This window comes from Lithobates pipiens, unplaced genomic scaffold (assembly GCF_037356315.1).
Source record: "Lithobates pipiens isolate NorthernLeopardFrog02 unplaced genomic scaffold, aLitPip1_a1.2 Scaffold_19, whole genome shotgun sequence".
NCBI lineage: Eukaryota > Metazoa > Chordata > Amphibia > Anura > Ranidae > Lithobates > Lithobates pipiens.
The window spans coordinates 520476154-520496257 of NW_027507764.1; the positions used below are offsets into that span (position 1 = coordinate 520476154).

General features: G+C 49.1%; 8 pseudogenes; all 8 read right to left on the reverse strand.

Moving 5' to 3' along the window:
• Window positions 1-626: 626 nt before the first annotated feature.
• Window positions 627-745, reverse strand: LOC143999327 (5S ribosomal RNA; annotated as a pseudogene).
• Window positions 746-845: 100 nt separating this feature from the next.
• Window positions 846-964, reverse strand: LOC143998978 (5S ribosomal RNA; annotated as a pseudogene).
• Window positions 965-1286: 322 nt separating this feature from the next.
• On the reverse strand, window positions 1287-1405 carry LOC143998848 (5S ribosomal RNA; annotated as a pseudogene).
• A 99-nt stretch (window positions 1406-1504) lies between these two features.
• Window positions 1505-1623, reverse strand: LOC143999520 (5S ribosomal RNA; annotated as a pseudogene).
• A 951-nt stretch (window positions 1624-2574) lies between these two features.
• LOC144000013 (5S ribosomal RNA) lies at window positions 2575-2693 on the reverse strand (annotated as a pseudogene).
• A 160-nt stretch (window positions 2694-2853) lies between these two features.
• Window positions 2854-2972, reverse strand: LOC143999032 (5S ribosomal RNA; annotated as a pseudogene).
• Window positions 2973-3258: 286 nt separating this feature from the next.
• Window positions 3259-3377, reverse strand: LOC143999278 (5S ribosomal RNA; annotated as a pseudogene).
• Window positions 3378-4078: 701 nt separating this feature from the next.
• On the reverse strand, window positions 4079-4197 carry LOC143998592 (5S ribosomal RNA; annotated as a pseudogene).
• Between the last annotated feature and the right edge of the window lie 15907 nt (window positions 4198-20104).

Genomic DNA, 20104 nt, shown 5'->3' on the forward strand with positions numbered 1-20104 from the left:
GCTTTCCTTGACTGGCCCCTTGGACAGTGGCTGCCATTGTGTCTCGTCCCCTCTTCTCCTCCTGATCTTTCACCCCTTCTCTTTTCTGCCTTCCTCCCCTATCTCTCACCCCCTCCACCCACTCTCTCTTTTGGAAAAAGTGGAAAATTGGGAATGACGGCCCCACCCCCCCTCTGGATGGATTATGCCGGAGGGACCTGGGGTTTGTGTGACCCTGGATCTTGGTACAGTACTTTATCCGTGCCTTGAATCATTATGATTGATGGAAGGCAGACTCACAGTTGCGAATATACCTGTATCAAGTATTGTTCAGCTGCTTTTTGCTCTGTATTTCTCTGTTGCATTATGTACTCGGGGGACCGTCTTCCCCTGTTTGGAGAAAAAATTATATTTGAAAAAAAAAAAGAAGCCTACGACACTTGGTATTCCCAGGCGGTCTCCCATCCAGGCATTAACCAGGCCCGACCCTGCTTAGCCTCCAAGATCAGACGAGATGGAACAGATTCAGGGGGATGTGGCCGTAGCCAATAACTTCAGGCACTCTCAACTCTCTTGACAAACGCCAAGATGGTCACCTTGGGAAAAAAACAAAAAAAAAACAAGTCAACACCAACAACATAAAAAGAAGTCTACAGCACCTAGTATTCCCAGGTGGTCTCTCATCCAGGTATTAACAAGGCCCGACCCTGTTTAGTCTCTGAGATCAGACGAGATCTGGTGCTTTCAGGGTTATGTGGCCATAGGCAAGCTCTTCAGGCACTCTCAACCCTCTTGACAAACACCAAGATGGTCACCTTGGTAAACAAACAAAACAAAAACAAGTCAACGCCAACAACATAAAAAGAAGCCTACAGCACCTAGTATTCCCAGGTTGTCTCCAATCCAGGTACTAGCAAGGCCCAACCCTGTTTAGCCTCTGAGATCAGAGGAGATCGGGCGCTTTCAGGGTTATGTGCCCATATGCAATCTCTTTGGGCACTCTCAACCCTCTTGACAAATGCCAAGATAGTCACCTTGAGATACAAGCGAAAAAAGACAGGTCAATGTCAACAACATAAAAAGAAGAATACGGCACCTAGTATTCCAACGCCATCTCCCATCCAGGTACTAACTAGGCCCAACCCTTCTTAGCCTCAGAGATAAGAAGAGCTAGGGCTTTTTCAGGGTGATGCTGCTGTAAGCGATCTCTTTGGGCACCTCTCAACCCTCTTGACAAATGCCAAGATGGTCACCTTGGGAAACAAGCGGAAAAAAACAAACGAATCAACGCCAACAACATAAAAAGAAGCCTACAATAACTGGTATTCCCAGGTGGTCTCCCATCCAGGTACTAACCAGGCCTGACTATTCTTAGCCTCCAAGATCAGACAAGATTGGGTGCTTTCAGAGTGATGTGGCCATAGGCAATCTCTTCAGGCACCCTCAACCCTCTTGACAAACACCAAGATGGTGACCTTGGGAAACAAGCTAAAAAAAACAGGTCAACGCCAACAACATAAAAAGAAGCCTACGACACCTGGTATTCCCAGGCGGTCTCCCATCCGCGTACTAACAAGGCCTGACTCTTCTTAGCCTCCAACATCAAATGAGATCGGGTGCTTTCAGGGTGATGTGCCCGTAGGCAATCCCTTCAGGCACTTTCAACCCTCTTGACAAACGCCAAGATGGTCACCTTGGGAATCAAGCAACAACTTAAAAAAAAAGCCTATGGCATTGAGAAATCCCAGGCGGTCTCCCATCCAGGTACTAACCAGGTCCCAACCCTGCTTAGCCTCTGAGATCAAATGAGATTGGGCTCCTTCAGGGTGATGCAGCCATAGTAGATTTTTTTCAGGCACGCTCAACCCTCTTGACAAACGCCAAGATGGTCACCTTCGGAAGCAAACAAAAAATCAAGTCAACGCCAACAACATAAAAAGAAGCCTACAGCACCTAGTATTCCCAGGCGGTCTCCCATCCAGGTATTAACAAGGCACGACCCTTTCTAGCCTCTGAGATCAGAGGAGATTGGGTGCTTTCAGGGTGATGTGCCCATAGGCAATCTCTTTGGGCACTCTCATCCCTCTTGAAAAATGCCAAGATAGTCACCCTGGGAAACAAGCAAAAAAAAACAGGTCAACGCCAACAACATGAAAAGAAGAATACGGCACCTGGTATTCCAAGGCCGTCTCCCATTCAAGTACTAACTAGGCCCAACCCTTCTTAGCCTCCGAGATCAGAAGAGATAAGGTGCTTTCAGGGTGATGCTGCTGTAAGCGATCTCTTTAAGCACTCTCTACCCTCTTGACAAATGCCAAGATGATCACTTTGGGAAACAAGCGAAAAAAAACAGGTCAACACCAACAACATAAAAAGAAGCCTGCGGCATCTGGAAAACCCAGGCGGTCTCCCATCCAGGTACAAACCAGGCCCAACCCTGCTTAGCCTCTGAGACCAGACGAGATTGGGTGCTTTAAGGGTGTTGTGGCCGTAGGCAATTTCTTTGTGCACTCTCAACCCTCTTGACAAATGGCAAGATGGTCACCTTGGGAAAAAAGGGAAAAAACACAGGTCAACGCCGACAACATAATGAGAAGCCTACGGCACCTGGTATTCCCAGGCTGTCTCCCGTCCAGGTACTAACCAGGCCCATCGCTGCTTAGCCTCCAAGATCAGATGAGATTGGGCTCTCTCAGGGTGATTTGGCCGTAGGCACTCTCTTTGGGCACTCTGAAGCCTCTTGACAAAGGCCAAGATGCTCACCTTGGGAAAAAAGCTAAAAAAAACAGGTCAAAGCCAACAACATAAAAAGAAGTCTACGGCATCCGGTATTCCCAGGCGATCTCCCAATCAAGACACTAACCAGGCCAGATCCTTCTATGGCACCTGGTCTTCCCAGGCAGTCTCCCATCCAGGTACTAACCAGGCCTGACACTGCTTAGCCTCTGAAATCAGACGAGATCGGGTGCTTTCAGGGTGATGTGGCCGTAAGCATTCTCTTCAAGACACGCCCAACCCTCTTGACAAACACCAAGATGGTCGCCTTCAGAAACAAGCGAAAAAAACAGGTCAAAGCCAACAACATAAAAAGAAGCCTATGGCTAACCAGGCCTGACACTGTTTAGCCTCCGAGATCAGACGAGATTGGACGCTTTCAGGGTGATGGGGCCGTAGGTGATCTCTTCGGGCACTCTCAACCCTATTGACAAATGCCAAGATGGTCACCTTGGGAAACAAGTGAAAAAAAAAAAACAGGTCAAGGTCAATAACATAAAAAGAAGCCTACGGCACCTGTTATTCCCAGACGTTCTCCTATCCTGGTATTAACCAGGCCCAACACGGCTTAGCCTCCGAGATCAGACAAGATCGGGTGTTTTCAGGGTGATGGGGCCGTAGGTGATCTCTTTAGGCACTCTCGACCCTCTTTTTAAAAGCCAAGATGGTCACCTTGGGAAACAAGCGAAAATAAACAGGTCAACACCAACAACATAAAAAGAAGCCTACGGCACCTGGTATTCACAGATGGTCTCCCATACAGGTATTAACCAGGCCGTACACTGCTAGGCCTCTGAGATCAGATGAGATTGTGCGCTTTCAGGGTGATGTGGCCATAGGTGTTCTATTCAGACACTCTCAACCCTCTTGACAAATGCCAAGATGGTCATCTTGGGAAAAAAGTGAAAAAAAAACAGGTCAACGCCAACAACATAGACCCTGGCGGTCTCCCATCTGACCCTGACCCTGACCCTGCTTAGCCTCTGAGATCGGGCGCTTTCAGGGTGATGTGGCCTTAGGCGAACGCTTCGGGACATACTCAAAACTCTTGAGAGATGCTAAAATGGTCACCTTGGGAAACAAGCGAAAAAAAAACAGGTCAAAGCCAACAATATAAAAAGATTCCTACGGCACCTGTAATTAGGTACTATCCAGACCGGACCCTGCTTAGCCTCCGAGATCAGATGAGATCGGGCGCTTTCAGGGTGATGTGGCCGTAGGAGATTTCTTCTGGCTCTCTCAGCCCTCTTGACAAATGCCAAGATGGTCACCTTGGGAAACAAGCGGAAAAAAAAAACATGTCAACGCCAACAGCATAAAAAGAAGCCTACGGCACCTGGTATTCCCAGTCTGTCTCCCATCCAGTTACTAATCAGGCCCGACAATGCTTAACCTCCGAGATCAGACAAGATCGGGCACTTTCAGGGTGATTTGGCCGTAGGCACTTTCTTTGGGCACTCTCACCCTCTTGACAAACGCCAAGATGGTCATCTTGGGAAACAAGTGAAAAAAAACAGGTCAACGCCAACAACATAAAAAATAGAATTTTTATATACAGCTTACCTGTAAAATCCTTTTCTTGAGAGTACATCACGGGACACAGGAGCTTCATTACATAGTGGGTTATATAGGCACCTCTGGTGATTGGACACTGGTTAACCCCCAATTAAGGAGAATTCCTCCCCTATATAACCCCTCCCATATGGGAGGCACCTCAGTTTTGTAGCAAAGCAATAGGAAACCACGTAAAACCCAAGAGGGGTGGGAGCCCTGTGTCCCGTGATGTACTCTCAAGAAAAGGATTTTACAGGTAAGCTGTGTATAAAAATCCTATTTTCTTGATCATACATCAGGGGACACAGGAGCTTCATTACATAGTGGGATGTCCCAAAGCAATGCTCAGATTGAGGGGAGGGAGACACAGATCATAATATATAGACCGCCAAGGACCGGAGGACCTAAACTGCAGCCTGCAGTACACTGCGCCCAAAGGCGATATCCTCTTGCCCTCTGACATCCACCTGATAGAATCTGGTGAATATGTGGACTGATGACCAAGTTGCAGCCTTACAGATCTGAGCCAGGGAGGCCTGGTGATGCACTGCCCAAGAAGCACTTACAGCCCTAGTTGAGTGCGCTTTCACTTGAAAAGGAGGGATCTTCCCTTTAACACTATAGGCCTGAGAAATAATCTGTCTAATCCACCATGAGAGAGTGGATTTTGATGCCACCTGACCCTTCCTAGGGCCTTCCGGCAAAATAAATAAGCAATCAGTTTTCCTTATCTGTGCAGTTGCCTGAAGATAGATACTGATTGCCCTTACCACATCCAAAGTGTGCAAAGATTCTTCTTCTGCAGACTGTGGGTCCAGAAAAAAGGATGGTAGGCTTACATCTTGATTCAAATGGAATCCTGAAACCACCTTAGGCAGAAAGGACCTGTTGGGACGCATTACCACCAGGTCCTTATGAATAATTAGATACGGTTCTTTACTGGAGAGAGCTGCTAGTTCTGACACTCTTCTAGCCGTGGATATGGCTACCAAGAAAACCAATTTTTTAGTCAAAAGAACTAACGAAGCCTGATGCAAAGGTTCAAAAGGTTGCCCCTGCAAAGCTGAGAGAACCAAATTCAGATCCCATGGGCATACCGGAGGTTTGACTGGCGGCCTTATCCGCATAGCCCCCTGGATGAAAGCCCGCACCAGGGAATGTGATGCAAGTGGTTTCTGAAAAAACACTGACAAGGCCGAAATATGCACCTTGATAGTGCTTATGGCCAAATTCATTTCTAGGCCTGACTGGAGGAAGGCCAAGATCCTGCTAATGACATACTTTCTAGGATGACATTCCCTGAGTTCACAACAGGAAACATATGCCCTCCAGATTTTGTAGTAAATAAGCCTGGAGGCCGGCTTTCTGGCATTGACCAGAGTAGAAAGGACTGGCCCCGAAAGCCCACGGTCTCTCAGAATGTGGGTCTCAGAAGCCAAACCGTCAAATTCAGACTGTGTAAAGCAGCATGGTAAATTGGACCCTGTGAGAGCAGATCTGGCCGGAGAGGGAGGATCCACGGCCTGCCTACTGCCAACTTCATGATCTCTGCGTACCACGGTCGCCTGGGCCAAGCCGGGGCTACCAAAAGAAGCGACTTTGTTTCCCTCTAGACTCTTCCCAGGAACCGCGACAGAAGCGGGCACGGGGGGAAGGCATAAATCAAATTGTACTGATCCCAGGGAACTGTCAGAGCATCCGACCCCTGAGCGAGTGTATCTCTTGTCCTTGACACGAATTTGTCCAGTTTTCTGTTGAACCTGGATGCAAACAGATCTACGTCTGGAGTACCCCACCTGCGACATATGTTCCAAAACACGTCAGGGTGCAGAGCCCATTCTCCTAGGCACAACTGCTGGCGGCGCAGAAAATCTGTCTGCCAATTTTCCACTCCTGGAATGAAGACTGCAGAAAGGCATGGAACATGCCTTTCTGCCCAGACAAGTATACGATTCACCTCTTTTTGCGCAACCAGACTTCTGGTACCGCCCTGGTGATTGATATAGGCCACTGCTGTGGCATTGTCGGACTGAACCCGAACAGGTCTGAAAGACCAGTTTATGAGAGCCATATAAACTGCCCGGATCTCCAAGACATTTATGGGCAATAGCTTCTCGATCGTAGACCATTTCCACTGCGAGCACGTCTCCTCCAACACTGCTCCCCAGCCTGTCAGGCTGCCATTTGTCATAATAATCTTCCATGGAAGAGGAAGAAAAGTTTTGCCTTTCAGCAAATTCTCGGTTTGTAACGAGACTCTTAGACTTGTTAGACGAGACTCTTGCGTGTCCCTGGGGATAGACGCATAGGAAGATCCAAGGACTGGGGCTTCCTGTTCCAAGCCGCAAGGATGAATCTTTGCAGAGGCCTTGAGTGGAACTGGGCGAATGGAACGGCCTCGAAGGAGGCGACCATTTTCCCAAAGAGTCTCATGCACAACCGAATGGGGGAAGATCTTCTGCCCAGAATTAGACGCACCAGATTCCCAATGGCCAAGGCTTTTGGCCTTGGTAGAAACACCTTGCCCTGAGCAGTGTCGATAACCATACCCAGGTATTCCAACCTGGTAGCAGGCTGTAGGGACGACTTTTCTAGGTTTATAATCCAACCTAGGCGTACCAGCTGTTCTAGCGTTCTGGTAACACTGTGGTTCAGGAGTGCTACTGTTTTCTCTATGAGAAGCAAATCGTCTAGATAAGCCATGACGGCTATACCCTGAGCTCTTAGGTTTGCCAAGAGAGGGTCCAGAATCTTTGTGAAGACTCGAGGGGCCGTAGCTAGCCCGAACGGCAAGGCCACAAATTGAAAATGGCGCCGCTCTACCGCAAACCTTAGATTCTTTTGGTGTGCGGGAAAAATTGGCACATGGAGATATCCATCCTTGATGTCTATTGATGCCATAAACTCTCCCCCTTGCAGGGAGGAGACCACAGTGCGAATTGACTGTATTCAGAAGGACCGGATGCGTAAAAACCGGTTCAGATCCTTCAGATCCAGGATAGGTCTGACACTTCCATTTGGCTTTGGAACGGTGAAGAGATTCGAGTAAAACCCTGAACTCTGTTCTTTTGGGTCCACTTCTACTATCACCCCCTGGGATAGTAAGTGATCTAAGGCCAGAAATAGCGGTTTTTGCTTTACTGGGTCCCTGGGGATCCTTGACCTTAGAAAGCGAGAAGGTGGAATCTCCTGAAACTCCAGCTTGTAGCCCAGAGATACCGAAGTGACCACCCACTCATCCCGGATCTCTTCCCGCCAGGCTTCTGCAAACTGCAAGAGCCTTCCCCCCACTTGGCCGAGCGGGGCGCTCCTTCACAAGGAAGCTTTCGGGCTCTGCTTGGCAGGCTTTCTCCCTCAGGATTTCTTCTGCCCCTGGGCCCGGCCTTGAGCCTTTCCTGTAGAGGGGGGTTGAGAAGGCCGTCACCACTGCTTAGAGCTTGATGCTCCGGGAGAGAGAGAACGCCTAAATGATGGACGTTTGCTCCTTTTGACTGGAAGGAGAGTAGATTTACCCCCTGAAATTTTTTGGACGAATTTGTCTAATTCTTCTACAAACAAATGTTCCCCTTTAAACGGGAACCCAATCAAATGCTTCTTGCATGATAGCTCAGCTTGCCCAATTCTTTAGCCATAGGGCCCTTCGCATGTGTACCAACAGGAGAGACAAACGAGATGCTTGTTGGACAGAATTCGAAATCGCATCAATCAGGAAACACAGAATTTGAGGTATTTCTGCATAATTCTCCACTTCCTCACTGGGAAGGAGGCCAAGCATCTGCTTAACCTGTTCCTTGAGGAACTGACACAACCCCACAGCTGCGACTGTAAGTTGCACTACAGTGCCAGTCATGGAAAAGGAGGCTTTTTTTTTTTTGTAAAATCTTTATTTTGAGATATTTTGACATTGAAACACACTTAAGTATACATTAGACAGGTGTGTCAGGACCAAACAAAGAACAAATAAACTGTAGGAAATAATGACACCCATAAAAACTGACCCAGTGGCCAAGAGTTGGCGGCTCAAACCAGACACATGAATTAGGCAAACGGGTGGAGATGAACGTCTGGAGTGTCTTCTAGCTCATACACATCAAGTCCGGCCTCCGTGGGCTAGGGCCCCGCTCCAAGGTGCCTCTGAGCGGAAAGGAGAGTACGGGCCGGAGCCCAGTCCCCCACCTCCCGTCATACAAAAGGCCGGGGAGGCATGGGACCACCCCCAGGGGCCGCCCAGGAGAGGGGGGCACAATCACCTCCAGCAACCTCTCCCGAGCGTCCCCCGGGGGTAGGACAGGCCCACAGCAACCCCCCCGCCCAGGAGGGACGTCCCAGCATGGACCCCTCCGGACAGAAGGATTCCCCCGTCAGCCAAACAAAGTGGCCGCAGGGCCAGCCAGCCCACAGGAAGCCTAACGCACCACCACAGCTCAATACCACGTAGGTCAATAAAAGGCAACATCTTATAGTGTGGAATACAGAGAAAGAAGGTAAAAAAGAACAGTAGGAAGGGTGAGAGAGAGGCAAGAAGGGGTAGAGAGGGGATTGGGGGATAGGGTAAGGGAGGAGGGTGGAGCCTACTTGACATCCCTGCGAAGTGCAGCGGTCCAGCACCAGGCGAGTCTCAGCAGCAAAGTTGTCTCTCCGTCCATGGGGCAAGAAGGTGAAAAACAGCCACTAGGTGGGAACATCATTGTGTGTGCGGGATCTCAAAGAGGGTTCCGCTAGCTCCAGTAGAGCCAAGTCCAGACTGGAGGTAGCGTATATAGTTTCGGACATGTAGACTGTCCATGATTGCCATATGCTGTCACACTTAGCCCGTGTACCCCTACAGGTTGCCACCCAATATTCCGCTTCTCTGATGTCATTCACTTTTTTGACCCAGTCCTCCACTGTGGGAGTCCTAGTTTGTTTCCAGTAAATCGGTATAAGACGTCTGGCCGCGTTCAACAGATGCGGCAGAGGGCTTTTTTTGTATCTACCAATCGGGATCGGAGGAATGTGCAAAAGATAGTTGGCCGGAGACAGTGGCACATCAAGATGCAAAACTGCCTCTATGCGGGATCGGATGTCCTCCCAGAATGGCTTGATTCGTGGGCAATCCCACCAAATATGAAGGAGGGTGCCCAATTGGCCACATTCCCTCCAGCACCGGTCCGATACCGAAGGGTAGATACGTGCTAAGTCTGCCGGCACTCTGTACCAGCGAGACAGTACTTTAAAATTAGTTTCTTGGGTTTTGGACTCCATGGAGCTAGCGTACGTGAGTTTGTAGAGGTGGGACAGTTGGGCCGCGGAAAAGTCAAGTTGTAGCTCCCTCTCCCAGACCCGTATGTATGTCGGTCTAGCGACCTCGGTAACACAGCCCAGCAAGTGATATAATTCGGAGATCAGGTGGGGAGTGGGTTCATCTGCTACAAAAAAACGCTCAATGGGTGTAAGGTGCGCTTCGTCCCTGATTAAGTGGCCATGGGCTTCAAAAAAGTGGTGCAATTGCCTGTATCGCCAAAAATTCATAGCTGTCTGCGCATGCCCGGTCTGCAGGGATTCATAGCTGACCATTTGGCCACCGCTGAGAAACTGTCCACAACTGGCATTCCCGTCAGCTGCCCAGGGGACAAAAAAGGCCCTCCGCTCCCCTGGCGGGAACCATAAGAACCCTCCCAGCAGGGCAAGCGGAGAAACAGGGGGGGATAGGCCCAGCGTCTTGTTCAGTTTGTCCCAAATCAAAAGAGACTGTACAGTGAGCGGGGAGACATCCACCGATAACCCCCTATATTCCGGGGACAACCAGGGCGCATAAGCCAAATCTCTCCCAGCTAGCCATTTTTACAGAGAGACCCACACTTTTGACTTAGTATGAAATTTCCAATTAAGTATCCTCTGTAGAACAATAGCCCTGTGGTACCTCTGGATATCCGGAACCCCCAGACCCCCCGTCAGCTTCGAGCGTTTCAGCAAGGCCATGGCTATTCGAGGTTTCTTTGTGTTCCACACAAATGTCGACAGAATGCTATTCAATTGGGTAAAAAACAGTTTAGGGAGGGAGATGGGTATCATTTGTAAAAAGAATAATACTCGGGGCAGGATATTCATTTTAATAATATTAATGCGGCCGAACCACGTAAAAGCGGTTTTGGTCCACTGCAACAAATCCGCCTTGATCGCATGTAATAAGGGGGGGAAATTAGCGGCATATAAGGCATCAAAGCAGTTGGTCAACTGGATGCCCAGGTATTTAATAGAAGACGTGGCCCAGGTAAAGGGGAATGCTAATTGCAGGTGGTCCGCTTGAGGCGGGGCGAGGTGAATAGGCAAAATCTCCGATTTGGAAAGGTTTATCTTGAAATTGGATAACTCACCAAAAGTCCTCAGCTCCTTCAACAGAACCGGCAACGAGATCAGGGGTTCAGAGAGATAAAGGAGCACATCGTCCGCATACGCCGACAGTTTGTGCTCCGTCATCCCAACCTTCAGGCCTCTAATGTCTGCGTTCGCCCTCACCCTGCAGAGCAGTGGTTCCAGTACCAAGGCAAAAAGGAGAGGAGACAGTGGACACCCCTGTCTCGTGCCGTTTCGAATCGGGAACCAGGAGGAAAGCACCCCATTCACCTTCACCTGTGCACACGGAGTGGAGTACAAGGCCATAATCGAGGACATCATATGCATCCCCAACCCCTGAGCCTCCAGTACCGCCCATAAGTACCCACCAGTCGACGCGGTCAAACGCCTTTTCGGCGTCCATCGAAAGGACGATACAAGGTTTAGGATCAGGACTGTTACGTGCCCAATGAATGAGTTGGATTGCCCTGATGGAGTTATCTCTCGCCTCCCTGCCACGAATAAACCCTGCTTGGTCTGGGTGAATAATTTGGGGCATAAGACTCCAAAGTCTGTTTGCCAGGACTTTTGCTAGAATCTTAATATCGACGTTAAGAAGGGAAATCGGTCGATAGCTCTGGGGGACGGTAGGATCTTTGCCCTCTTTTGGCAGCACCGTAATGTGTGCCAACAGTGCTTCGGTTGGGATAGGCTTCCCCTCCGTGATGGAATTAAAGTAGGTGCACATATGTGGCGTTAAGAGGGGCAGGAAGATCTTATAGTAGGAACCCGAAAAACCATCCGATCCCGGGCTCTTGCCCTTGGGCAGGGATTTCACCGTTAGCGCAATTTCCTCCGGCGAAATCGGCCGCTCCAAGTCGACGCATTGTTCCGCCGTAAGTGTAGGGACTCTCGCCGACGCTAAAAATTCTTGAATGGCAGCAGACTTGGGAGGCTGAGCGTGTGCGGGCGAGGCCGGGGAAAGGTTATAAAGTTGGGCGTAAAATTCCTGGAACCCCGAGGCAATCTTGTTGGATTGGACCCAAACGGCACCCGAGGGGGAACGGAGCTTCTGTACATAAGCTTGAGCATGTTTCTTGCGAAGGGCCCTGGCCAGCATACGGCCGCATTTGTTTCCATGTTCATAGTACCTGTGTGAAAGATGCCTGGCCTGCCTACACGTGTGGCGATCTAATAAACGTAAAAACAGGTCACGCAATTCAAAAAGCTTCTGCTTAGCCTCTGGGCTCCCCCCCTGCTTATGGGAGAGTTCTGCCGCCTGTAAGGCGGCCAGAACCCTGTTGAAATCCTCTTGACGTGCTTTCTTGATTTGGGAACCCAATGATATCAGTTCCCCTCTAATCACGGCTTTGTGCCCCTCCCAAAGCACACCCGCACTTATCTCATCCGAGGCGTTTTCCCTAAAATAGTGGGAGATGGTCTCCGACACCTTGGCAACCGCAGCAGAGTCATCCAAGAGATTTTCGTTCAGTCTCCACGTCCAGGCCCTGTGGGGACCAGATGGTAATTGAATGGTCACGCCAACCGGTGCATGGTCCGAAAGGGTGATGCTGCCAATGGATGCCGTCTACAGAAGCTCAAGCGTGGGACGGTCAACATAGACATGGTCTATGCACGTGTATACGTCATGGACGGACGAGTAATAGCTAAAGTCTCGTCCCGAGGGATGCAAAATCCTCCAGATATCAAGTAAAAGGTGTGCCTGCAGTGATTTGCGAAAGTGTTTGAAAAAGGCATGGGAGTGTGAGGGTCGGGTGCTCGAAGTGTCGAGCAGATGGTCCGGGCAGACATTAAAGTCCCCGCCTAAAATTAAATACCCGGCTTTAAAGTCTGTCAATAGGTCAAGGGTAGCGTCCAGGAAGGTGCCCTTTAGGAAAACAAATCGGCCCTGAGGGTCAATTTTGCTATCCACTGGCTGAAAAGGGCACGTCTTATGGAACGCTATGGCAGTCCCTCTGGACTTGGCCTTAGGAGATGTACTGTGAAACCACTGATTAAACATATGGGTGGGCAACCTGGGTAGGGAATGGCTGGTGAAATGTGTTTCCTGCAGGAAGACCACTTGGGCCTTCAACTTTTTAAGTTCCCACCACAATTTGTTCCTCTTCCCCGGAGAGCAGAGACCCCGTAAATTGTAGGAAATTACCTGGAGTGTAGACATGGAAGAGTTGGAGGGTGGAGGACTGGGCAAGCGTCCCAACCCGCCTGGTGTAAGGACCGCAGCAACAGCAGGCTCCTAGGAAAAGGGGGGAGTGAAAAAAGAGGGAGAAGAAAAGGGGAGAGATAGGGAGATAAAAAACACAAAAAAATAGTACAAAAATACCAACAACATAAAAACAAAACAGCTACATCAAAATTAGACAATGCAGCAGTTTGGGGGGAGATGGGACCCACCCCACTATCCGGGGGGGCTCCTAGCCCCCTCCTAAAGTCCCAACAGGGAACTAAACCCATGGATGGATGGCCTATGTGGGGAACGTAAACCAAAACAAGGGGGAAAAGGAAGGTCCCCTCCCCGCCCACCACATCTGAGAGCAGAATAGCCTCAATTCGGGAGAAAAACCGATCCAAAAAAGCAACAAAAGTAAAAAATAAAAGAGGAGGAAAAAAGGGGTGAAGCCCAGTGTGGGCTGATTGCATTCGGGGACATGGAGTCTGGCCGATCCCTGGCAGAGGCCCCCCCGCCACGGTAGCCGCACAGCAAACTGCAGACCGCGGAGGGGGGGGGTCACGGAGGTAGCTACGATGGCAAAAGAAAAGGGGGAAATAAAAACAGAAACCAAAACACATTAAAAAAAAACCCTCCCCCCACCCCTGGTGCCCCGCAAAGGGAAGAAAAAGGGGGCGCCGTGGCAGACCACCTTCCAACATTGGGAATGTAAACATTCTCCGCCCTGTAGGCCTAATCTGATAGTCAAACAGTAACAAGGGCTGGAGAGAAGTCACCAAAAATTCTTGCGGCCACGGCAGCCACAGTCTTCGGCCGCATAGGGCACATCCAGGTCCCTGGAACACCCGGGGGGGGGGGGGGGTACAGGGTCAAAACATCCCATTTACAATTCCCGTGGGGGGAGGCCCAGACACCAGCAATCATAGTAGAAAAAGTCTGCAATCAGCCGTCTATCACACAGCCCAGTCTCGGTATCAGTCTCGGGTGGTAGAAGGAACCACTGAAGAGTTGCGGGTTGAACTATGTCTGTCCCTCCGTCGATGCTTGCGTGTGACTGTAGACCATCTGTGAGGAAGGGGGGGGACAAGCAAGTCGCTCGGGGGTCCTCTACAATCTAGAAAGTCCACGGGATTCAGCCCCAGAGAGGATAGAAAATGTGGAAGATCGTCTTTTGTGCGCAGGGTCACCTGCCTGCCATCCTTAAGCACATGCAGAGAGAAGGGGAAGCCCCAGCGGTAGGACAGTCCTGCAGCCTGGAGCACAGAAAGGAGCGGGCGAAGGGCTCTCCGCCGCATGAGGGTGCGCCGCGAGAGATCCTGATAGAAAGTCAGTCGAGCACCATCAAAATCATAAAAGGGCTTACCCCGCACTTTTTTCATAATCCGGTCCTTGATAGTATATTTGTGAAGTTTACAGATTATATCCCTGGGATTGTCAGCGTCTTGAGACGGGGGGCGCAGTGCTCTGTGGGCTCGGTCTATTTCAATAGGAGCAGTGGCTGGGAGTCCCAATATGTCCCTAAAGATATCAGTCAGAGTGGGGACAATATCCCTGGGTCCAGTAGCCTCCGGGAGCCCCCTGATCCTGATATTGGCCCTCCTGCTGCGGTTTTCAACATCATCCAATTGCCCCAGCAGTACCTCAAGCTGATGGTCTTGTGTTTGGCACCTAGATTGCAGCAGAGCAATAGCGGGGAGAGTCTCCTCTAGTTTTTCCTCCAGGGCCTCCACTCTGTGACCCAGATGTGTAGTATCAGCTTTAAGCTGGGCAATATCAGCGGTGAAAGCCTTCTCCACTCTGCTAGTGAACTTTTCTAGGTCCTCTCTGGTGGGGAGAGACATAATATGGCGGCATATTGTGTCATCTCCCATGAGGTCTGAGACCTCTGAGCGGCCATCCAGGGACCCGGGGGATGCAGGGGGGGCCGAATCGCTTACCGATCCTGGGGAGGGCACCGGAGAAGCCAGGGGAGACGGTCCGGTTGACTGGGAAGGCGTCGCTGTAGCAGGCTGTGAGGATTTCCCAGCTTTCTGAAGTTTCCCGGTCAATATTGGGTCCATCGCGGCCCTGTCTGTGGGGGCCCGGGAAGAACTGATCCAGCTGTCCCTGCCGCTTCTTGTTACCCTGCGGCGGTCGGGAAGACTGCCGGGATCGTTGGGACATTGAGCCCGGTGATGTGGATCGGATTTCCCCGCTGAGGGCAGCTGATATGTGCGGCGATGGAGCGGAGCTGAGGTGAAGCACTTCCTCACTCCTCCATGGTCAGGACACGCCCCCCCAAAAGGAGGCTTTTAATAATGTTTCCAGCTTCTTATCAGTTGGATCTTTAAATACCTGAGCATTATCCAAAGGACAGGTCAGATTTCTATTCACGCAAGAAACAGCCGCATCGACAGATGGGACCCCCCATTTCTTGGTGAAACTTTCCTCCAGAGGATAAAGCATAGAAAACCTTTTAGGAGGAGCAAACAGTTTATCGGGATGTCCCCAATCCTCATACAACAATTTATCCATTAAGGGATTAATTGGAAAGGAAAAGGCAGGTTGTGGGATTTTCCTGACTCCCAGGGAAGAAACAGAGGACGTAGCGATCTCAGCAGCAGGCATTCTGAATGTGGTACGCACCAATTCAGTATAATACTGCACCTGTTTTCTGAGCGCCTGGGAGGAGGGGACTCTCTCCTCTTCCTCTGATTCATCCGACTGCTCAAGATACCTGTCCCAAGATAGGGATCTCTCCTCATTGTCAGAAGTGTCATCTGAAAGAGGAATCTCAGCAGAGGGAGGGGATCTACCCCTTTTCCTGCTTTCTTTCAGGGAAGCTGAAATAAAATTCATGATTCTCCCTTCAAAACCTTCCAATGTAGCCCTAAGGGAGTCCTCAGTGATGTATACCGGGGCTGAAATATCAGGAGAGGCTGCAAATCCTGACAGGGGCACTGACTCATCCTGTGAGGCTGACTCCAGTCTTGCAGGGGGGGGATGGTAACCTACAGGCATTTTTAGAACCCCTAGACCTAGGCGGTGACTTACCAGTGTTCTTGTTATCTCCCCCTGAGACCCTCTTACAAGGAGACATAGTCCTAAGCTACAAAGCAGAGGTACTAGTACAAAGTGCAATCACTGTTGTGCTTAAAGTCTCACAATAAATATATATGCTTAAACTGCACAACCTGATGCTGAGTAGGTTTGTCTTAGGTTTGCCTGGATCCAATCCCTTGGGATGCTTACTGCCCACAGCTCCTGTGTCTCCACTTACAGCCCCCTGACGCTCTGGGCTGTAAAACTGCGCAGTACAGCGCCGTGCGCACCGAACGACACGGCTCGCAAACACACTCCCGCCTCCTCCATTAGCACGGAAGCGTGCTTGGTGTGCGTGCACGAGGACTGCCGGTATCCAGGGGGGAAGGGAATTGCCATCGGAGCTGTCTGGGACCCCCAGACTACGTATTACATTCATTGTGGCTGAGATTGCAGTGGAGACATGAGTCATCTGGGAGAACCAGGCTTCACTGAGCGTGTGTATCTGAAAGGCATGTAAGTATGCATCAGGCTGCTCTTACTCCCCCTAGTGGTGGAAACCAAGTAAGACATACAACTACTCAATGAAGAAATCCATAATATAATTTATACAGGATTAACTTCCCTTACCTGTCCTCGCCGCAGGAATTGCTGAAAACAGACAGATTCCAGCCTTCACCCATCATGGCGGGCAGAGTTGTGCCAACCTTCAGGTTTTTTTTGGGGTTCCTTCTCAGAAGAACCTCCTACCTGGACCTTGTAAAAGACTCTGCCAGAAACTTTTGTGCCACTATGTAAATAGTACAGTAAGTCTGGTTTTCCCAGAGCCCAGTCTTCCAATAGGAGAGGACTTACAGGCAAAACCTCATTTCTTCAGATGACGAGGCCCGGGTACCATATCATCTTGGGAGTCAAAATATCGGCCCGAGATATGGATCCGGTTTGTTGTAGCCCTTAGGCCCCCGCAGGGACCTGCACAGAACTTTCTTCATAGCACATGTTTTACGTGACCAACCACCACTGGCAAAGGGAAAAATTAGGTGCCTCCCATATGGGAGGGGTTATATAGGGAAGGAATTCTCCTTAATTGGGGGTTAACCAGTGTCCCATCACCAGAGGTGCCTATATAACCCATTATGTAATGATCCTGTGTCCCGTGATGTATGATCAAGAAATAAGCATACGGCACCTGGTATTCACAGTCGGTCTTCCATCCAGTTACTAATCAGGCCCGACAATGCTTAACCTCCGAGATCAGACAAGATCGGGCACTTTCAAGGGGATGGGGCCATAGGCGATCTCTTTGGGCACTCTCAACCATCTTGACAAACGCCAACATGGTGATCTTGGGAAACAAGCTAAAAAAACCAAGTCAATGCCAACATTGGAGGCTAAGCAGGGTTGGGCAATCAGTTTACTTGCCTGAAATAGGCATCTCAGAACTGCCATCTGGCTGCTTCCCGGGTTTCCAACTCCTTCAACTAATCCCAGGAGACAATACTTCGCCTCCATCCTGGTGGAGGTTCCAAACACCCGATCAATGGTTCCTGTCACCTCCGTCCAGTAGCAGATCAACTTCGGGCATCTCCAAAACATGTGCATCATGTCTCCCCCCATGTTCCCGCACCGGGGGCAACTTGCGTCCGGCCGTTCGGCCAAATTGAAAAAGTTTACGAGGAGCATAATAAGTTCTATATAATAAGAACAGATGTGACATCCTCTGAGAGGAGAGCCACAATTGACCACAGGCAGTATTCCTGTGGCCAATTATAGCTCAAGGGGGTTTAGTACACACCCCACACTATATAAGGCAGCCAGCGCAGCGGCCTTGTATAGTGTGTTGCGGCGGTCAGGGAAAGAGGACGATAGGCAGGGACAGTGTCTTTACTGCTTGGGAACCTAGCACTGTTACAGTGGGTGTTATGTGCCTCCCGCACAGTACACACCTGAAGCTACCCTTTATTACTGGTGTTCAATTTTTGCAATACAGGCATCGGCAGTGCAGAAGTTAGAGTGGGTGTTGTGTGCCTCCTGCACAGTATACACCTGAAGATACCCCTTATTGCTGGTGTTCTGTTTCTGTAATGCAGGAACCTAGCACTGTTACAGTGGGTGTTGTGTGCCTCCCACGCTTGTCCTTATTTTCGGCAGCTGGACGTGTTGAGCCACATCATGGCTTGGTCGGATGTGAAAGACAAACCCTCCTAATGCTCCTCATCCTCTCTCACCCAGGCTCAGGGTACTAGCCTGTGTTCTGTATACACTAGGCTTTCTTCTGTATACCCTATCCTCTCTTTATACTCTAGCCTGTCGTTTATGTACACTAGACTCTTTGTTTACCTCATAAATGGCAGTGTATATAGAAGGAAGGCTAGTTTATACAGAGAGGCTAAGGTATACAGAAGGTAGGCTAGAGAATAAAGAAGACAGGCTAGTGTATACAGGACACATGCTAATGTATAGAGAAAACAGGCTTGGTTATAGAGAGAGACTGAGACTATTATATTCAGAAGAAAAGCTAGTGTATAGAGAGAGGCAGGCTGGGGTATACAGAGAGGCTAGTGAATACAGATAGGGTGATGTGTACAGAAATGCTAGTGTATACTGAGAGGCTAGAGTATACAGTTATTCTGGGGTATACAGAGACTAGTTTAAAGAGAGGCTAGTGTATACAGAATACAGACTCGTGTATGCAGATAGGCTTGAGTATACAGAGATGCTAGAGTAAACAGTGAGGCTGGGGTACACAGAAAGGCTAGTTTAAAGAGAGGCTAGTATATACAAAGATGTTAGTGTATAGAGAGAGTCGAGTGTATACAGATAGGACAGTGCATATAGAGAGACTAGTGTATACAGAAGACAGGCTTGGGTATACATCCAAGCTGACAGTGTATACAGAAGCCTGGGTAGTGTATACAGAGAATCTAGTGGATACAGAAGACAGGCTGGTGTATTCTAGCTAGTTTTTAAAGTCTAGTGTATACAGAAGACAGGCTGTGGTATACAGAGGGTTTAGTGTATTCAGAGAGTCTGGTGTATAGAGATGCAAGGGTGTACAGAGAAGCTAGTATATATAGAAGACTACAGCATACAGAAGAAAGGCTAGTGAATACAGAATAAAGGCTGGCTTCTACGGAGAGGCTAGTGTATGCAGAACACTATCTAGGGTATAAAGAGAGGCTAGATTATACAGAGAGGCTAGTGCATACAGTGAAGCTATTTTATATAGAAGCCTGGTTAGTGTATACAGAGAAGCTAGTGTGTACAGAAGAAAGGCTAAACAGGCTATAAAGAGAGACAAGTGTTTACAGAGGACAGTTTGGGGTATAGAAAGATGCTAGTTTATACAGAGAGGGCATACAGAAGACAGAAGACGGGCTAGTGTATTCAGAACATAGGCTAGGTATTCAGAGAGTCTAGTGTATACAGTCGGCGAGTGTATAAATAAGACTGGCTAGTTTACACAGTGTTTACAGAGATGCAAGGGTGTACAGAGAAGCTGGTATATAAAGAAGACTACAGCATACAGAAGAAAGGCTAGTGAATACAGAATACAGACTCGTGCATGCAGATAGGCTTGAGTATACAGAGATGCTAGAGTAAACAGTGAGGCTGGGGTACACAGAGAGGCTAGTTTAAAGAGAGGCTAGTATATACAAAGATGTTATACAAAGATGTTAGTGTATATAGAGAGATTAGTGTATAGAGAGAGTCGAGTGTATACAGAAAGGACAGTGCATATACAGAAGACAGGCTTGCTTATACATCAAAGCTGACAGTGTATACAGAAGACTGGGTAGTGTATACAGAGTGTCTAGTGGGTACAGAAGACAGGCTGGTGTATTCTAGCTAATTTTTATAGTCTAGTGTATACAGAAGACAGGATGTGGTATACAGAGGGTTTAGTGTATTCAGAGAGTCTGGTGTATACAGTCGGCGAGTGTATACATAAGACTGGCTAGTTTACACAGTGTTTATAGAGATGCAAGGGTGTACAGAGAAGCTAGTATATATAGAAGACTACAGCATACAGAAGAAAGGCTAGTGAATACAGAATAAAGGCTAGATTATACAGAGAGGCTAGTGCATACAGTGAAGCTATTTTATATAGAAGCCTGTTTAGTGTATACAGAGAAGCTAGTGTGTACAGATGAAAGGCTAGACAGGCTAGGGTATACAGAAGACGGGCTAGTGTATTCAGAAAATAGGCTAGTGTATACCGAAGACAGGCTTTTGTATGCAGAAGACCGGCTAGTGTATACAGAGAAA